We start from the raw sequence: 18,062 nt of genomic DNA, 5'->3' as shown, positions 1-18,062 counted from the left end.
CGCACACTCACACATGCAGGCAAATACTCATAAAATAAAAAGGGAAACTCATGCTGACGTACTTAGGAATGGAGCATACTGACACTGTCTTGAGACACAGCAAACATGGTAGTTTACTGTTAGATCTGCATATGATCAGAGTCCCTCTTCCAAAGAAACCCTTTCCTCTGTACCATGAACAGACCTGAACTTTAGAGACCTCTGGTGACTTGTCTAAATGAAATAAACCAGGCACAGAAAGATAAATAAATGTTCTATGAGCTTTCTAAGACGTCAGATTTAACGAAGTTTAACTTAGAAGTTGGGAATAGAAAGTGACCACCAGAGCCGGCGAGGGGGAAAGAGGAAATGGCAGTCAAAAGGCATGAAGGGTTGGTAAGACTCTAGGGAAAATCTCAGTGATGTGCTCAGACAGGTGACTATAGTTGATAACACTATGTATTTCCTAATCCTTAACATGTAATTTAAATGTTCTCCAAACCTAGGAATACATAGGACAGATACAGTAACCACATTAATCTCCTCATTCTCCTATCTACACATGCACCAAAGCAGCACATGGTACCTTGTAGTATAGAGATCATTTCTTGATTACGAATAATACAATAGAGTCCTCCCTAGGACCCAGGGTCAATTCCCTGCACCCACATGGCAGCTCACAACCATCTGTTATCTCCAGCGTAGGTGGTATGACACCCTCATACGGGCATGCATGCAAGCAAAACACCAAATGCATGTAAAAAAAAAAAAAAGAATTACTGAAAAAAAAAACAGTAATTTTTTTTTCGTATGTCCAAAGTCTCTTTGAAGCAAACATGAGAGGTTTTTAAGACTGCAAGACTGAGTGGAACCTGCAACTGATGCTCATGCGGTCTATTTTCCTGCCCTGGGAAGCGGCCTCATGGCACAAAGGAAAGCTGTAATAGGAGTCCCCGCTGGCCAGAGATCCCTCCCGACTCCCCTCTTGAACATCCCCCGTCTCAGCCCTGCTCCTCGATGTCTTCATGGCACAGGCACGCAGCTCCTCAATGTCTGCTGCCGACGTCACTGTCCTGCCTGTCATGTCCTCCTGCACACCTTCTGGGCCAGCCCAGGGCTGAGCTGCTGCACTAAAGACACTCTAGCGCATCAGTTACGTTGTATGCTCTAGCTTGCTCTGACAAAGTCTGTGCTTGGATGCCCTGGGATAAGTAGGGATAGACTTGGTAGCTGTGGTAATGAACATCATGGGGGGGGGGGTGTTCTTTTTTTTTTTTTTGGTTTTTTGGATTTGGGTTTTCGAGACAGGGTTTCTCTGTATGGCCCTGGCTGTCCTTTAACTCAGAAATCCACCTGCCTCTGCCTCCCAGAGTGCTGGGATTACAGGCGTGCACCACCACTGCCTGGCTATCTGGGGGTTTCTACTCCACCTTTCATCATTTAGTTCCCAAATAAAAGACACAAAACCTTTCTATCTATAAGATGCCTTTAAAGCCCTGGAGCTGGACAGATCCCAACCCTCTATGCTATTTTGTCTGCTTCCCTTTCAGTAACCCCAAGAATTAACCTGCCATGTTCCTCCTGGGCTGGTCCTACTCCAACTGGCCAACCCTCATGGCCATGTGCTCACGATCCACCTGCCCCATGGCGGCTTCCTCTTTTGGTCTCACTTTGGTCTGACTTACTAGGTAGCCAGGTTAGCCTCAAACCTGTGATCCTCCTGCCTCAGTCTCCTGAGAGCTCCGGTGGCGCATGCACCATACTTGAGATGGCATGCATATGTTACTACCAACAACTAAGCACCCATGCCAACCCAGCTGCACATGCGCAAGGTCTCGAGGACCCGGCTGCTCGGGACACTCAGAACGGCGTGGGAGAGAGCGAGGGACAATCCATCGCACTTGGAACAGCAGATTGCCTTCCTTAAATCCAGGAAATCCTTTTGCTCAGTTCTCACACAGAGATGAACAACCCTGAGTTTGAGAAGGAACACGGACGCACTGAGGTTCCTGTCTTACCAGCAGGATCGGAGTTCAACACAAGGCTGCCTGGGCCAGAGCTTTAGAGAGTACCACACCTGGGCTTCATGCCCACGGGAGCCACAGGTGTGAGTCAGGGGGATGGCCAGTACCTGCAGGCACCAGCTGGAGGAAGGGCTCGCCCTTCCTAACTTAGCTCTTCCCCACAACCTCAGGTCAATGTAGTTTCCCAGTATTGAGGGGTCTATTCTCCTGAGCGTTCCCTCTAACTGCTCATGGGCCTCTCTATCAAGTGAAGAATGTATCTGTGGCCTCCAGAAGCAGAAATGCCTGCTTGTGGTCCCGTAGACTCTCGGGCTACTGTGCTTGGGGTGCAGGTAGGTGTCCTGCCACAGTTAAAAGTTAGCAAAGTAGGTGCCTGAGGCCCCCAAAGAGCAGAGCCTGGCAGTTAAGCGCAGGTAGAAGGGCCCACCAGAGCAGGCCAGGGCTGGGACTTAGCACTTAGAGAGGCTTAAGGGAGGCTTCTGGCATCGCAGGCTGTGGAGCCGTCTTCTTAAGCTTCCTTCCCCTCTGCAGCCTTCGCCTCCCCCCTTTCTGAGGCTACAGGGGAGGAGGAGCTGTGGGCACTCAGAACCAGAGCCTGCAGAGACAGTGGCTGCTAGGTTAGTCTGCTGACCGAGTGTGATGACAACAGGGTACGCACAGGTACCTAAGTGGTAGGCTGTCGGATCCCGAAGCCCAGCCCCTGAGAACTAATGAGGGGAGCCTCTGGGGAAGTGTGTTTCCGAGTGCACGCAGGAGGTCTCCTGTGGGTGAAAGCATGAGTGCTGTGGACACACACTCGGGTGGGAAGGCAAGATGAGAGAAATGGAAAGAAAGCAACTTGGCGCCCCAGAAGAAAACAAAGGCCAGACAGTGACCAGAGATTCAGAGGACGCCTCCCAGGTGTCGTTAGCCTCCACCCAGGGTTCCAGCTTCGTGGCTCTACTTTTAATGGCCTTAGTTTTCCTTCCCCTGAGAAATTTCAAGGACTCTGTTATAATAATGCCAGTTCAGCTCCGATTGAGAGATGCCAACCTGGAGCCATGTGGGAATGGCAGTAAACAGTGGGATGGCTGTGCAGGTCTAGGAACTGTGCTTGTGGGAAAGAGCAGGGTGACGGAGTCCCTCCCTTGCCTTCTGTAACAAGGAGCTCAAGTCCAAGGCTTCCTTTCTGCAAAACCCAGCAACACGCATAAGCTGCGATGGCTGTGCAGGCCTAGGCTCCTACCCTTAAAGAGGGCCCCGGACTCTGCAGGAAGCAGGGATGTATCCATTACAACAGTAAGGAGGGGCCTGGAGAGATTCCAGCTCACTGAGCAAGTACTGTATCTTGTTTACGCTCATGTTTTTCCAGATGGACAGTAACCATAGGAACACTATCATCAGGGGACACACAAGACAGAGCACCTCAAAGACACACCTTTTACAGGAAGCATACTCCACGCCCCAGTCCGCCTCTGAAGCACCATGGCCAGAGGGCCTGGGCATTTACAAGTTGAGAAAGATGAAGGACATATGCTGACTGGGAGAAAGCAGGGGCCACAGCACACGGCACCCACTGCTGAACAGCATAATACCCTCTGCCCTGTCATCCGAGGCCCTGTTTTAGAAATGGCAATAAAGTAAAAGCCTTTCTGGCTAGGAGAGGGCTGCCTGCTGCAGGGAGAAGGAAGGGTATAAACTGGCAGCCACTCAGTGAGACAGAGCAGCTCCTGATTGCTCTTCAGGGCACACTGGCCTTCCTAAGTGGGACTGGGGAAAGATGGCTGCTTTGACCCTGTGGCAGGGCATACACCACCTGAGGGGACCTGAGCTCTGCTCCTTAGAATGTGACCTTGGTTGAGTTACATGAATAGCAAAACCATGGAGGCCGAGCTACACCCCATAATCCTAGGGTAGGCCACGGTACCACAACTGGACCCCATAGCCCTAGAGTAGACCACTGCTGAGGTTTGGTCTTTTGCTCTGTGTTGTAAAGCTAACTACTGGCCCCCCAGGCCACATCTGCATACACACAATGATGCTGTGTGACCTTGGCCCCCAAGCTTCCGTGATGGGTGGATGAAGATGCCTACAGACTATAGAGAACACAGGAAGGGCAGAAGAGAGAGAGGCGGGGTTTGGGTTCCCGGCTGTGGGGTCTGGGGAGAGAGCACGAGGGAAGAGATCACCGTGGGGTGAGTCGTGAAAACACGGCCACGAGGGCTGGCCAATTAGAGCAAGCAAGGCCCAGGTGGGACATGGCAAGTCATAACTCAGGGCCACTAATGGGGAAGCAGTCATCGTAGCACAGAGGGCAGATATCTGCACAGCTCTACTGCTGATTAAGGCCTTTTATAAATATAAAAATTGTCTTTTATCTAGGAACTGGGTCAAAGGCAGGGTAGAAACACACCATTAATATTAACATTTTTTCTACAATAAGCCACTGTGCTCCACCCTATACTCCTGAGGTAAGCCCAAGCCTCACCCCCAGGGGGCACCTGATAAGTTAGACCAGAGCCAGTTTCTGCCTCTGCCCCTTGCTCACAGAACCGATGCCATCCTACACGGGAGGGTACATACCCCCAACCCCCCACCCCTGTTCTCCCTTCATTTCTCATGGGAAGGTCTTGTGCACCTCTAATGTTTTGCCTCTGGCTAGCTGAAGAGAAATACAATTCTGAGAAACAGAATCACAAAAGGCCCCAATTTATAAATTTCTCCATGATTTCCAGGGCCTGGGCTCCTCCTCAGAGGGCTATTTAGGAGCTATACCTGGAGGCCACAATCAAAACAAAAACAAAGCAACACAAAACAACAACAAGTGAAACCTGTGAAAGCCATGGAAGGCTGGGCTGGGAGCTTGGGAAGGAAGAGACAAAGGCCCTCACCAGCCCTCCACCCCCAGGAATCTTCTTCCTGGCCAGAGACAAGCTAATGACCAACACTGGCCCAGAGTGCATGAGGTCAGCTCCAGAGAGGATTCTAAATATGGTAAAAGTTCCCCAGGCAGAAACACTGTGAGGCACCGCTGGGTAGCTTGGTAGCTATTCTTTTAGTGTTATTTTAAGATCTGACTTGTAAAACACACAGGCATCCCACTCTTCGAGTGAGCAACTGGCTCCTGGCCTGTGGTGGCCAGGACGGGTGATGTGGCCGTGTCTCCTCAGAGCCCAAACCTCCCAGCTTCACTGGAGTTGATGGCTTTAGAGCAACATGACGAGATTCCCACAGCCTTGGCCCAGGCCATGCGTTGGCAGCTGCTCCATCACTGGGGCAGCTGGCAGGACAAGAGTACCTCTGGCAGCCCTACTTCTCAAGTCTGCCCCGACACCAAAGGTTTAGAACCTGGCCCTTCCCCCTCCCCACGACACAGCATCTTGAACTGAACCAACTCTGCGGCATGGAAGCATTCTGTCTACCTTCCTTTAGGGAGATGAAGTCATGGCTTGCAGAATTAGACTCTAACAGTTAACAGGTGATGTGGTGAGGCTGAGCCAAACTCCAAACACAACCTTGCAATAGGAAGGAATCTGGGGCTTTTACAGAACTGTTTGAAGCATCTCGTCTAACGAAAGAATGATTGAAAATAACAATCAGGAATCAAAGAAAGCAAATGTTCACGTAATCCCAGGGAGAATTCAGATATCTGCTACAGAGCCAACAACATGACAGGGAATCTGTTTATTGTATTTCTTTTGATTCCTCATCCCTCCACTGACTTCACTAAGTTCAGAGCTGGGACACCGTTCCAGAAGGCCTTAACCCAATCAACCCCAATTGGAGGGTGACTGCTAAGAACTTCCTGTGTCCTGAGCACACCTTGGCCCCCTCCAATTCCCTCAGTGGCCTGGAGTGTCCACAGTCAGCCCACCACAGAATCCACTGCTCCTCCCCTACCTTGCTCTTGCTGGAGCTCTGTCACAGTGAGGCTCCCTGTTGCTGGGCTGTCCCACTCCTGCCCAGCCCTGGGTGTGGGGCACTCTGTGGAGTAAAGGCCACGCAGGCACTGGAGAGTCTTCACACTGAGCCACTCTTCTGCTTCCTCTGAGGCCACTCAAGCTAAACCTGCTCTCGGTTCCATAAACAAGGTGACATTTGGTCCAGTCCCACAAAGACTACCAACAAGGCAGACCCACAGCCTAACTCAGAAGTCTCTAAAATTCATTCCACCGGACACTCATTTTGCACAAGTCAGAGTGAAAATATTTGACACCTGTACTGCTGTTTGCTAGTATCGCCTTACTGTAACCCACTGCCAATCCCCGTGCTCCTGCCAATCCCCGTGTTCCAGCCGATCCTCTGCCAGGGAGTCCTCCTTCGCCTTTGCACCCGAGAGCTTCCAGCACCTACAGCTGGCCTGAGGCGAAGGGTGGCAGTCAGGAGCGCAAACGCACCACAGGTGGCCTTAGGGCCTGCAGCCAGACTCCAAGGTTTAAACCTTAGCTCCTGTTATTTGCTGTGGCCAAGACAACACTCAGCCTCAGTTTCCCATTCTGTCAAACAGTGTTTGTAAAGGTTGAGTTACTAAGAAAAAATGCCTAGTGAATGCAAGCTACTGCTTACTACAATACCCTTATGAAGATAGGGGAGAAGGGAGGGAGGGAGAGGGAGAGGGAGAGCTGGATAAGACAGCAGCAGCACAGCCTACTAGTGTTTCTTCATCTAAGTAACTGGGTGAAGAGCTGTGCATGAGAAGCAAGAGCAAGCACCTGGGCTTCCTCCCAGCAGTGCACCCTTTGCTGTTACACCTAACACTTTACATATGTTTGAAAAATGCACTTGAACTCCATTAACCTCAGTTCTGCCAGACCTGCCTTGACAGAACGCAGCACCCTCGCAGTCGCACAGGCAGCCTCCCAGGCCTTGGGACAGGGTCTGGGACGGTCCTCTGACCCCAGCAGGGGGCACCAAAGCAGGAGAGAAGCAGAGCCAGCTGCTGAGGCTACAGAGAGTGAGGAGGAGGAGGAGGAGAAAGAAGAAGGGAGGGAGGGAGGCCTAAGGAAGCTTGTACAACCCAGCCTTGGCTGATGCCGGCCAATGCCCTCTGCACCACCAACTGCTTACTTTCAAGGTCTCTCAGTTCATTTACAAGGAGGTGGTTAATGTGCATGTGTGTTTTAGTATGGAAAGCCACAGCCATCTGTTCCTAATTCAGCCAGGAAGGGTGAAGAATCCGATGTCTGCCGAAATGAAATGATTAACAAAGTATAATGTAAAGAGGAAGCACGTTTCAAAAGCCCCTGCCTAGCACCACTACCTAGACGGACTTCTAGAGGGGAACTAGGTACAGAGCAACAAGCTGTGCATGGCTGCGGGGCTGCGGCTTTGACACACACTCACAGCACAGAAAACTGCACGGCTGAGGGGCTGTTGCTTTGACACACACACACACATAGCACAGAAGTGAACTGTGCACGGCTGCGGGGCTGTTGGGCTGTGGCTTTGACACACACTCACAGCACAGAAGTGAACTGTGCACGGCTGCGGGGCTGTTGGGCTGTGGCTTTGACACACACTCACAGCACAGAAGTGAACTGTGCACGGCTGCAGGGCTGTTGGGCTGTGGCTTTGACACACACTCGCACAGGTGGCATGGCTGAGGGGAGCCAGGGAAACATGGGAAGAAATCTAAACAGGATCGAGCGCAAAGTGTGTTGCTTTTGCTTCAGATGCGGCTTCTGTATGAACAGGGCGGACCGTGCAGCCTCCTCAGAGCAGGGCTGGAGCCAAGCGTTTCTATAGGTAACAGAAGAAGCAGAGTAGACCCACAGAAGAAGCAAAGGAGGGACCCACAAGGGACCGAGATTCTGGAACCACTCTGAACATTTGCACAAGCTCTATAGGCAGTCAGAGCTCCAGTCTACACCGCTTCTTTGAGGGGCCAAATGGACATTGGTCCAGAAGTCTCTTACTGTCCTCTCCCTTCCCAGCACCCCCACCCCCAGCAACACGACCTTACATGCCTGAGGCTTACAGGGCTCCTCCTGAAAGTCTTGGCTGCCCAGATGCTTCCTAACTGTGTGTGTGTTCTGTGTCTGCCAGCACTGGCCAGGTCCTCCTGAAACCCCAGCACAGGTCACCCAAGGGCCAGCCCCTCCTTGGCCACGCCCTTTCCCATGCATGCTCTGGACTTCCCTTCCTTTTGGACTCATCCCTGTCATCCTACAGTCTGCAGCCCACAGAGGTCCTGGGCACACACTGGCAGTTTCCTGTGACTGCTCTGGAGCCTGCCCTCTTGGGTTGAGGCTTCACTAAGAACAAAGTCTGGCATACATTGGTCCTCCTGAGGTGTCCAGGGGCTGCTTGAAACACGGAAGTGCAGAGTGGACCAGTGGTCCTGGGCCCCAGCCTTCTTTAGCTGCTGAGGATCCGACCCAGCAGAGTCTGTGTAGGAGCTGCTCTGTGGGGAGAGGAGTTACTGTGCTGGGTAGCTCTGGAAGCGTTTCTGGTGAGTTGTGGATTCAGTGAGCTGTCCCGTGTAAAACATTTCACGGTTACCTGGCACACAGTTAAATGTTCAACAAACTGCTCCATGCTCAAAAGCACTTGCCCGATACTCTCAAAATATCACCACAAATCAGTCACTGAGGCCTGAGGTGGGGGGGGGGGGCAAGAAAATGCTGCCTTGGGTAAGTCATCCCTGTTTTCTCAGTAAATGGAGATACTGACTTTCAGCAGTGGTATCCAGATTCATAAAGACGACAGATAAATGTTTACCTAGTCTGTCATCAGTCGGGATCTAATGGAGGGCAGTGATGAGCTATACTCAGAGCGACGGAGGCGGGGGGGGGGGGGGGGGTCTGCCAGCTGAAAGGGGAGCCCTGCAAGGGGCCAGGCTTCTGTCGGCTCCAGACCGGCCCCCACAAACAAACAGGTGTAAGACACACGGTGAGGATCCCAGACAGCCCGCCCTGTGGAAGGAGGCAGCTCAGGGATCTGGGAAGCCACACTCTCCAGCCACTAAATGAAGATGCCATTGCCCAGAAGGGCAGGGGCCGGGGCCAACCAGAGCAGCAGGCTGAGGGGGGCAACCTGGCAAATCCAAGGAGGGTGTACGTCAGCTTCTCAGCAGGTCACCTAGGCAGGGGGCACTGGGAAGAGACAGGCAGAGCGGGACTGGGGGAGATTAATACTTTTGGTTGCTCTTGCTGCAACTCACTACAGCTCTGAGGAACGTTTTAGTTTTCATGGTATCTAATTCTGGGCTGACTGGACACAGGAACCAAGAGGACTGTAAACACCTCCCAGTGCTCACTGTAACTCCGGTGGGAAATCTTGAGATGGTTATGCAGAGTTCTCGCCCACCTCCTTCGCCTCTCCGTAAGTTTTCAGAAGTGTTCCTGGTGTTGATACACAGAGGGCCTGGCCCTTTAAGGACACTGCGGTGTCTAACCAGCTAGGTGGCTCCTAGCATCCTCTGCTGTTCATGGTGTAGCTCCCGGCCCTCCTTCTTACAGAAACAGTCTGTAAGAACCTTCTAAATCCCACAGGTTTGCCAGCAACAGCTGCCCTGTCAGGTGCCCCTCCTCACAAGGGTGTGGCCCACTGCTCTCAAATCCATCCCAATTCCGCTACACGGAAAACTCAAGGGTCCAGAGGAGCTCCCACGCTTTCTGACAGCACAAATCCCTCCTGAAGCCCATCACCCTGATGAGCCTCCCCCTCCGGTGAAGAACCATCCTGTGAAGCTGTGGGGCAACAGGCCATGTACTAGGAGCCAAGTATATTCTGAAAGATGGGAAGGAAGGCACAGTCCTGCACTGGAGTCCAAAGTGGCCTCTGCTATTGCTGACACATGGGACACTCATCAAATCTGACTCCAGCACCCAGCTTGTGCACTTGGTGAGTCTTTCACAAGTAGGTCATTCCAGATGAATTCCTAAATGAGAGGAAGTGTGAACGGCACACACACGGGGTGCTCTCCAAGGCCCTGGCCTGGTTTCATATATTAGAACACTGGCTCTCAATACCGTGCGGCAGCGTGAAGAACTAACGCTGCCATCCAGAGGAAAGCAGGCCAGGCTGGGCCTGAGAGGCTGCATGAGGCGCTGAGGGGGTAAGGGCTGGTTAAAGACCCCCAGGTTCTCCCGACTAAAGCAGCCTACGCACACCATGTGTGGCCAGTATTCTCTTGGCACGCTGTTTTATACTCCATTTCGTTTTCTAGATTTACTCTGGAATCCTAAAGGAAAAGTGTAACTTCAAAAAGTACATCTATAAAAACCAGGGAGAAGCAGGTAGACAAAGAGCAGGGAGACACCATGCCTTACCGGATAGTCTTTGTTTCGTGGGTTTTACCATGGGCAACATTTACTTGCTAAAGGAAACAAATCCAACAAAAGGCAAGGCAATGCATGCCACTGGGTATGAGAAACTGCTGCAAGGAGAAGTTTATAACAATACAGGCCAATGGAACAGAAAGGGAGTCTAGAAGGAATCCCTTTCTCCCCAGAAGGGAAGAGATGGAATGTGTGATTAATTGTGCTGGAATAACTAGCTTATGATGTGAAACAAAATTAACATTGCTCTTTCTTACACCATACATCAGGTAAATTCCAAATTCTTCAAAGTAAGGAAATGAAAACTGAAACCAGAACCAGTAAAAATAGAGCCTTCTGGGAAGGGAGGGGTGTGTTCTTCAGTGATGTAAGTAACTCCACCCACTCTCACACAGCCACCCCTAACAAGCATCAAACTGTCAGAGGGAAGCCTATTGTACTGGAGCTCAGCAGAAGTGGGAGAGGAGTGAAAAAGGAGATAGACAGGAAGATGCCCAAAATGCACTGTGTGCATAATGTGCACAGGCAAACTGCTTCAGAGCACGCACAGTTGTCGCTCAGAGGCTCGCCTGCCGCCAAGCCTCGCAAGCTGAGTTCAGTTCGGGCCCTAACTCCCTGCAGCTGGCTTGGCACCTCCGACACAGGAGCGTGCTCTTGCACGTGCATACCAAATACATAAGGACAAATAAAGTGTGTGCGCTGCACGTCTAAACAGGGACTTTTCATACCAGGGCTGGAGAAGTGGCTCAGTAGTTAAGAGCACTGCCCACTTGTGTAGAGGACCTTGGGCTCAGTTCCCTGCACTCACAAGGTGGCTCACAACCATTTGTAACTTCAGTTCTAGGGATCAGACATCCTCTTCCAACCTCTGCAGGCACTGCATTGAATATATATGGTATGCGTACATACATACAAGCAAAACACTCATACACAGAGAATTAAAATATTTTTTAAAAATTCATATTATTTAAATATATAATAACTATCAATGTATTTGAATATAATGATAATCAGAAATGAAGTAAAAGCAGAAAGTTATATTAAAATAAATGAATAAAAACAAGCTGACTTTTCTAAGAGCTCCAGCGGAACTTAGGAGGGGCCGGAGCACCCAGGTGGAGTGTAAACACTGTGGCCTAGGCCGGGAGACGACTCAGTGGCAAAAGCATTTTCCACACAGTCTGGTGACCCACATTCAAACCCCAGAGCCCACAGAAAAGCCCACAGGTGATGGGAACTCCACAGGAAGATGGGAGGCAGAGAGGAAATTGCTCAGAAGCCCCCAGGCCAGCCAGCCTGAAGTACACAGGCAACAGCAGAAAGGAGAGCCCCTGCCTGCCTCAAACGCGGAGGTGAGTGCTGACTCCAGAAGCCCTGACCTCACATCCCTGGAGCACACGCATGCACATCGCATGCACATCATCTGTGTAACCGAGGACTAAAATGTGGGGAAGACCTGCGGCACTTACCCTGATAGAAGTGCTATCTAGAAAGTCCAGAAAAGATGGGGGAAAACAGTACAGTTAACAGACAGGACGTGGAATAAAATACTAACACGCGTTAAATCTGCAGTCTATACAGAGAAATCGAGACATCTTCAATCTTCCAAACAACCCGCGAGTATTTACCATCCACAGACATGGATCCCAGAGGGAGAAGGTGGTACACTGAAGTTGTGCTATGCTTTGGGAAACCGAAACACATTTCAAGATGCTGGAGGTGCCTATCAGCCCAAGAAAACAGACCCTTAATGTGGAACTTGTCTGTTCTGCACACACTGGCGACATAAATAAAAAACCTCAGATCACCTTTTAGGAGATACCACGAAGACACAGTGAGCCTCCACGCTCACTAACATCTTTAGGTACCGTGATTTATCTTCAGTAAGGCAGAGGTCTTCAATAGCATAGTACAATGTGTGAACATCTATGTGTAAAAAACTTAGTCTCAATATAAATGTTGCACTCTTGGCAAAAAAAAAATAAAATAAAATAAAAAAATAAAAAAAAAATCAACTCAAAATAGACCACAAATCTAACTCTGGAGGACAAAACCCACAGAGCTCCTAGAAGCTAACATAGGAGAACACCTAGATGTCTTTGGTCTAAGGATGAACACACTAAGGGCTCATCTGTGAGAGAAAGAACTGATATGTTAGACTTTATTGAAATAGTTTTTCTGTCCTATGAAGACACTGTCGAGGGCTAGAGATATAGCTCAATGGCCAAACCCTCACCTAGCACAGGTGATGTCCTGGGTCAATCCCCAGAACCACATCAGTAAGACAGACGGATGGATGCTGTCAAGAGGACCAATGCACTAAGTGTGGCAAACTTCACCGACAACCTCAGCACTGGACACACTGAGGCAGGAGAATTCTGAGCTTAAGGTTAGCCTTATTTGTGGGGAATCTACATACTATGTGGAAGCACCACCTGTCAATCAGCCTATGGCCAACGAGCTGAGGCAGGACTAGAAGGTGGGACATCCTGCAGAGACAGACAGGACTCTGGGAAATAGTGAGGCACGGAGCATTCACCCAGAGCACTAGAGGAGGCGATCACATGAGACTGGGGAGCAGTAACCAACCACGTGGTGGGACTTAGACTAGTTTAAATAGATATGTTATGAGCTAGTCAGAGAACAAGCCAAAGCCATTGGCCTAAGCATTTAGTCATATATACGTCATCTCAGTTATTTTGGGGAATAAAGAGGCCAGTGGAAAAGCATGCAGCTACAGACTTCAAAATCAGGGAATGGCAGCGCTGGGTATGGTGGCACATGCCTTTCATCTCATGCATACACCTAAGAGGCAGATCTCTATGAGTCTGAACCAACCTCATCTACACAATGAGTTCCGGCCAAGATAGGGTTACACAGCAAAAGCCTGTCAAAGCAAACACACAAGGAAGCCTAAGCAATAAGGATGGACGAAGGAAGGGCAGATTAGGGGCTATCACAACTCAATTGGGAGCTCTACAGCAGATCTGTGTGCAGTGGAGAAGGCTAGACCACTAGCCCTGCTGCACCTCTACAAGTGGAGTGAGCCCACCCTTGGCTTCCAGACTCTTCCCTCTAACCCCAGAGCACACCCCAACGGAACGCGTTAGATGCTGACACCACTCTGTTAGAGAAGCAGTGCTGAACTGATTCTTGTTCAAGGGCTCCGGCGTCATCCATCCTCTCAGGAGACTGAGGGACTGGCAGGTCACAGGTGGTCACCGGTCCTTAATCGCCTTAGTCACTCAGCAGTTCACTGGGTAAGACTGTAATGTGTCACCAACAGAGACCACTGACAGTCTGCCTTGGTGACAAGCAGACCAGGACTCCTCCCTGCTGCACAGAGAAGGGAGCAGTGCCAGCTACAGAGATCTCAGCCTCCTAAACTTCCAATCCTCATAAAGCCAGGAAAGGAAAGATGCCTCCAACGCTCCTGCACAGTGAACGGTCAACTTCAGTAGCCACTGTTCTTCTGGAGAACCCCCCACCACACACACACTCCTTACAAATTTTGGCTTCTCAATTCTGTTTTAAGGAAAATGAGGTTGGTGTGGCCTTTGAAGAACATAGCATCACAAGCAGGTATGCAGACAAGGATGCAGGCATTTCAAGGCCTGCAGGCATGCAGACAAGGATGCAGGCATTCCAAGGCCCGTGGAGCTTCGCAGAGCTGAACCCCAATATATTCCTCTCTCCACTCTATTTTTAGCCGTGTGAGTTCAGGACATACTGCGGTGTCCCAGAAAGGAAAGCGGAAGAGAGACTTGAGATTCATTTTCAAGGAAAGCGACAGGATAACTGCAGACCTAGCCTACGTTAACCTTCAAGGTTCGCAGGATTCCTTCTCATCAGAAGTGACAACTGTGATAGTCACTAGCTGCCAGGCACATGTGCACAGCAAGGCCTGCCACCACTGGGGAGTGCTCTCTCCCCTTCACATAGGGCATGAGGTGGGTGGGAGCTGACAGTGGCCCTCTGGCCGACAGGGATACAAAACATTTAGCTAAAGAGAGACCAGAAGATGCATGGGTGAAGATGACCACGTTGTCAGCCAGCTAGCAGTCACACCTAGTAGCCATGGTGTACCTGGAGTTTTAGTGCAGGCAGGTCCAAGAGCTAAACGTCACTCAGGTTTTACAGTGGCCATCAGAGCACAGGGGGGAGGGATAATCACACACACACACACAGCGTCTCTGTTGCTAGCCTGGAAACTTCATAACCATTAGCCAATTACCTCAACTGTAGCATCAACCATGAGAGGACATGGGAATGTTCTGGCTGGGGATGGGAGGGGAGAGAACATCAATATTTGAAATCCTGTGTTTACGTGGAGGTGGGTGGGGTGCTTGGGAACTGGAACCAAAAAGTATGGGATTAGCAATGTGCAAATTCTGATGATGTCTCCATCATTTTATAGATTTGATCCGAGCAAGCCAGGAAAGCTGTAGGCTATTGCCTTATCATACGAGATCCATATAGCACGGTGAATATAGGTTTTTAATCAGCCCAGCTTTGGCTCCATGATCCTGTGGGGAGGGTTTATCCTGGGAGCTGGGAGCCAGCACTTCCCGTCTGCTTAGCTGCATGGCATCTATTACTGGTGGACTTCATTTTGGCACACAGACTTAAGTCACTGGAAAGTTCAGTATAGAACAGGTGTATGACCAGATTACATAACAGGGTGTCTGACACAAACAGTTGAAAATGGTCTAGCCATGAAAGAATGGGGCCTGTTCTCTCAGGCCTTGGGCTGAGAGGCCATAAAGGGTCTTCCTTCCAGGGCAAGCTTCCAGTCCCGGTGACTAGCTCTAGGTCCTCCCTAACTTGGTGTGGGAGTGACTCACAGAGCATGCACATACGACCTCCAGAGTGACTGACTCAGGCACTGCAACACTACCTACATCGCATGCACTCCTGGAGGTCCAGCTTGGAGAATCAACGTCAAGCCATGGTTTACTCTTTGAGGTGACACTTTGTGTCTCCTCTTTAGCCCTTCTCAGATGTCACCTCTTCTGGCTTGGTGTCCCTGACTGTGTCATAGCAAAGCTTTCTTAAAGGTACTTACCCTTCCCTTTCCCTTTCTTTTTCCCTTCTCTTCCTTTCTTTGTTTCTTTCCTTTTGAGAGACAGGGTCTCTGTGTAATCCTGGCTGTCCTGGGACTTGGTATGTAGACCAAACTAGACTTGAACTCACAGTAATACCTCTGCCTCCAGTGCTGAAATTACAGGCTTGTGCCATCACACCTGCGCCATCACATCTGTAATGCACTATCACACCTGCAATGTGCCATCACACCTGCAATGTGCCATCACACCTGCGCTATCACACCTGCAATGTGCCATCACACCTGCAATGCGCCATCACACCTGCACCATCACACCTGTAATGTACCATCACACCTGCACCACACCTGCGATGTGCCATCACACCTGCAATGCACCATCACACCTGCACCATCACACCTATAATGTACCTTCACACCTGCACCGCCACACCTGCGATGCGCCATCACACCTGCACCATCACACCTATAATGTACCATCACTCCTGCACCACCACACCTGCGATGCGCCATCACACCTGCGATGCGCCATCACACCTGCGATGCGTCATCACACCTGCGATGCGCCATCACACCTGCAATGTACCATCACATCTGCACCGCCAAACCTGCGCCATCACACCTGCAATGAGCCATCACACCTGGATTTCTCATACAGGTATTTCTTGAAAGCCTATGATAAAGCTTGGGATCCACTACACCTCCAATCTCTTTGCTTTGGGAACTCAGCTACAGCAGTATGGGTTTTTTTGTTTGTTTTTTAAAGGAGTCTGAATCTGGCCATTCCCTGATTACAGCCACAGCCACAGCCACTACACTACCACTAACATGTCACCTCAATACCAACAGAAATTCCAGGGGCATAAGTAATGCCCCATGTCTTTTCTAACTCTTTTTTTTTTTAAGATTTACTAATTTTATTTTATACGCATGGGTGTTTTGCCTGCATGCATGTAGTACAAGCATACCTAGTGCCCTTGAAGGCACCGGATCTGACACACGAGTTACAGACAGCTGAGGGCTGCCATGTGCGTGCCGGGAAAGCAGCTTGTGCGCTAACCTCTGAGCCATCCCTCCAGTCCCCGAGTCCCACCTCTTACATCGTATTTCCCACTGTCAACACTCTGCTGAGCAGGGAGAGGCTCCACAGTTTCCTGAGACTGCAGCAAGAGTCAAATATCTTTAAAGTGTCACTCATTACAAGGTTCCTCCATGAGCGGGGACTGCTGTGCAGCAGTTAAGAGTGGCGGCTGCTCTTGCTGAGGACCAGTTTGGTTCCCAGTCCCCGTGTCAGGCAGTCTAGTCCACCTCCTTCCCACTGAGAGCTCCAGAATAGGACTGAACAGGGAAGACACCTCAAACTTCCAGAAAGCCAAGCATGTCACCTTCTGGCCCCACAGACTGAGCACTGTAACCTTCTGAGGGCAGTCACAGTGCACACAGCACTGTTCTGAGAGGTGCCTGCTGGACATTCACCACCCCCCCCCCCAGGTTATCTGACTCTTCTCCATCAGGAGACGATATGGTGACCTCACAGATGACAGTGCAGCACTGACAACTCTGGATACACCCCTTCTGTTACTTGTGACGGGCAGTGTGGGGAGACGTTCGTACCAAAGTCTAAAGTATGCAGTCGTCCTGCTGACTTATAAAACACAAAATATCTCGTGCTTCACTGCGCAGCCGCTGTGGCCGCTGCCGGATAAAGCAAGCCTCTGAGCTGCTCCCCGCTCCAGCCACAGGCTGCTCCTGCTGAGCTCCATTGTGAACACCATCAGGAATGACCAGAGCTAAGAGGGACCAGGGTCGGTGCAACAGGGTCAAGGTCTCCAGACCCAGGCAAGAGACCTTCACCTTCAGCTACGTATGTGGCTCAGACTCATGAGACAGGCAAAGACAGGGATGTATACAGATGCTTGTATGGCAATAGATAGCAGCTATTGAGATGCTAGAGCAATCCAGCTGACCCCTCACTGTCCCCTCACACCTCACCAACAGAAAAGAGGACGCCATGGGGAAGAAATGGAAACTCACGCTGCACTTAACCTAAGGAGAGTGCCTGTGAGCTCCCTGGTGGCAGGGCTGTGGTGGTGTTAGGCCAATACCACAGCTTCCCTGTCTTGCTCTAAGGAAGCCCCTCTGGCACCCAAGGAGCTTGGAGTTACTGGGGCAGAAATTGTTGTCTCGGGCCCAGAAAGGCTGAGCGACTCACTCCAGATTGCCGTGGGTCTAAGCTGCCCTGTGGACTACAGAGCCCTCCGCCGTCAACCCAGCCACTCCTCCCCTCTCTGGCTGATTGCCAGCAGAATCGTCACCCCCAGGTGCTGGTCAGCTTGGGTTATCAACCCGACACACCTGGGAAGAGGGCACCTCAGCTAAGGAACCTGCTCCAACTAACTGGCTGTGGGCATGTCTGTGGACATTTTCTTGATTGCTATTTGATGTTATGAGGCCCAGCCTACTGTGGGAAGGGCCATCCACGGGCAGGTGGGCCTGGGCAGAAGGAAGGTAGCTGAATCCAAACCTGGAAGCAAGCCAGCCAGCAGTGTCTCTCCACGTCTCTGTGGCTACCCTTACCCCCAGCTCCTGTAGTGCTTTCCCTTGAAGCATCACAATCTTGTCAGCTAAATGAACTCTCTCCTTCTACTGAGCTGCTTTTACTTGATGTTTTACCACAGGAACAGAGAGGCAAACTGGAACACTGGGTACTCCACCTCAATTCTAGGCCTGTTTCCT

General features: G+C 50.7%; 1 protein-coding gene across 4 annotated transcripts in view; it reads right to left on the bottom strand.

Annotated features, from left to right (window-relative positions):
• Positions 1 to 18,062, bottom strand: part of LOC127664394 (core histone macro-H2A.1) — a 59,702-nt gene that overhangs the window by 31,371 nt on the left and 10,269 nt on the right. The gene's annotated exons all lie outside the window — the stretch shown is intronic.

Source organism: Apodemus sylvaticus, chromosome 14 (assembly GCF_947179515.1).
Source record: "Apodemus sylvaticus chromosome 14, mApoSyl1.1, whole genome shotgun sequence".
NCBI classification, from domain to species: Eukaryota; Metazoa; Chordata; class Mammalia; order Rodentia; family Muridae; genus Apodemus; species Apodemus sylvaticus.
This window is presented reverse-complemented; position numbering and strand designations above follow the sequence as displayed.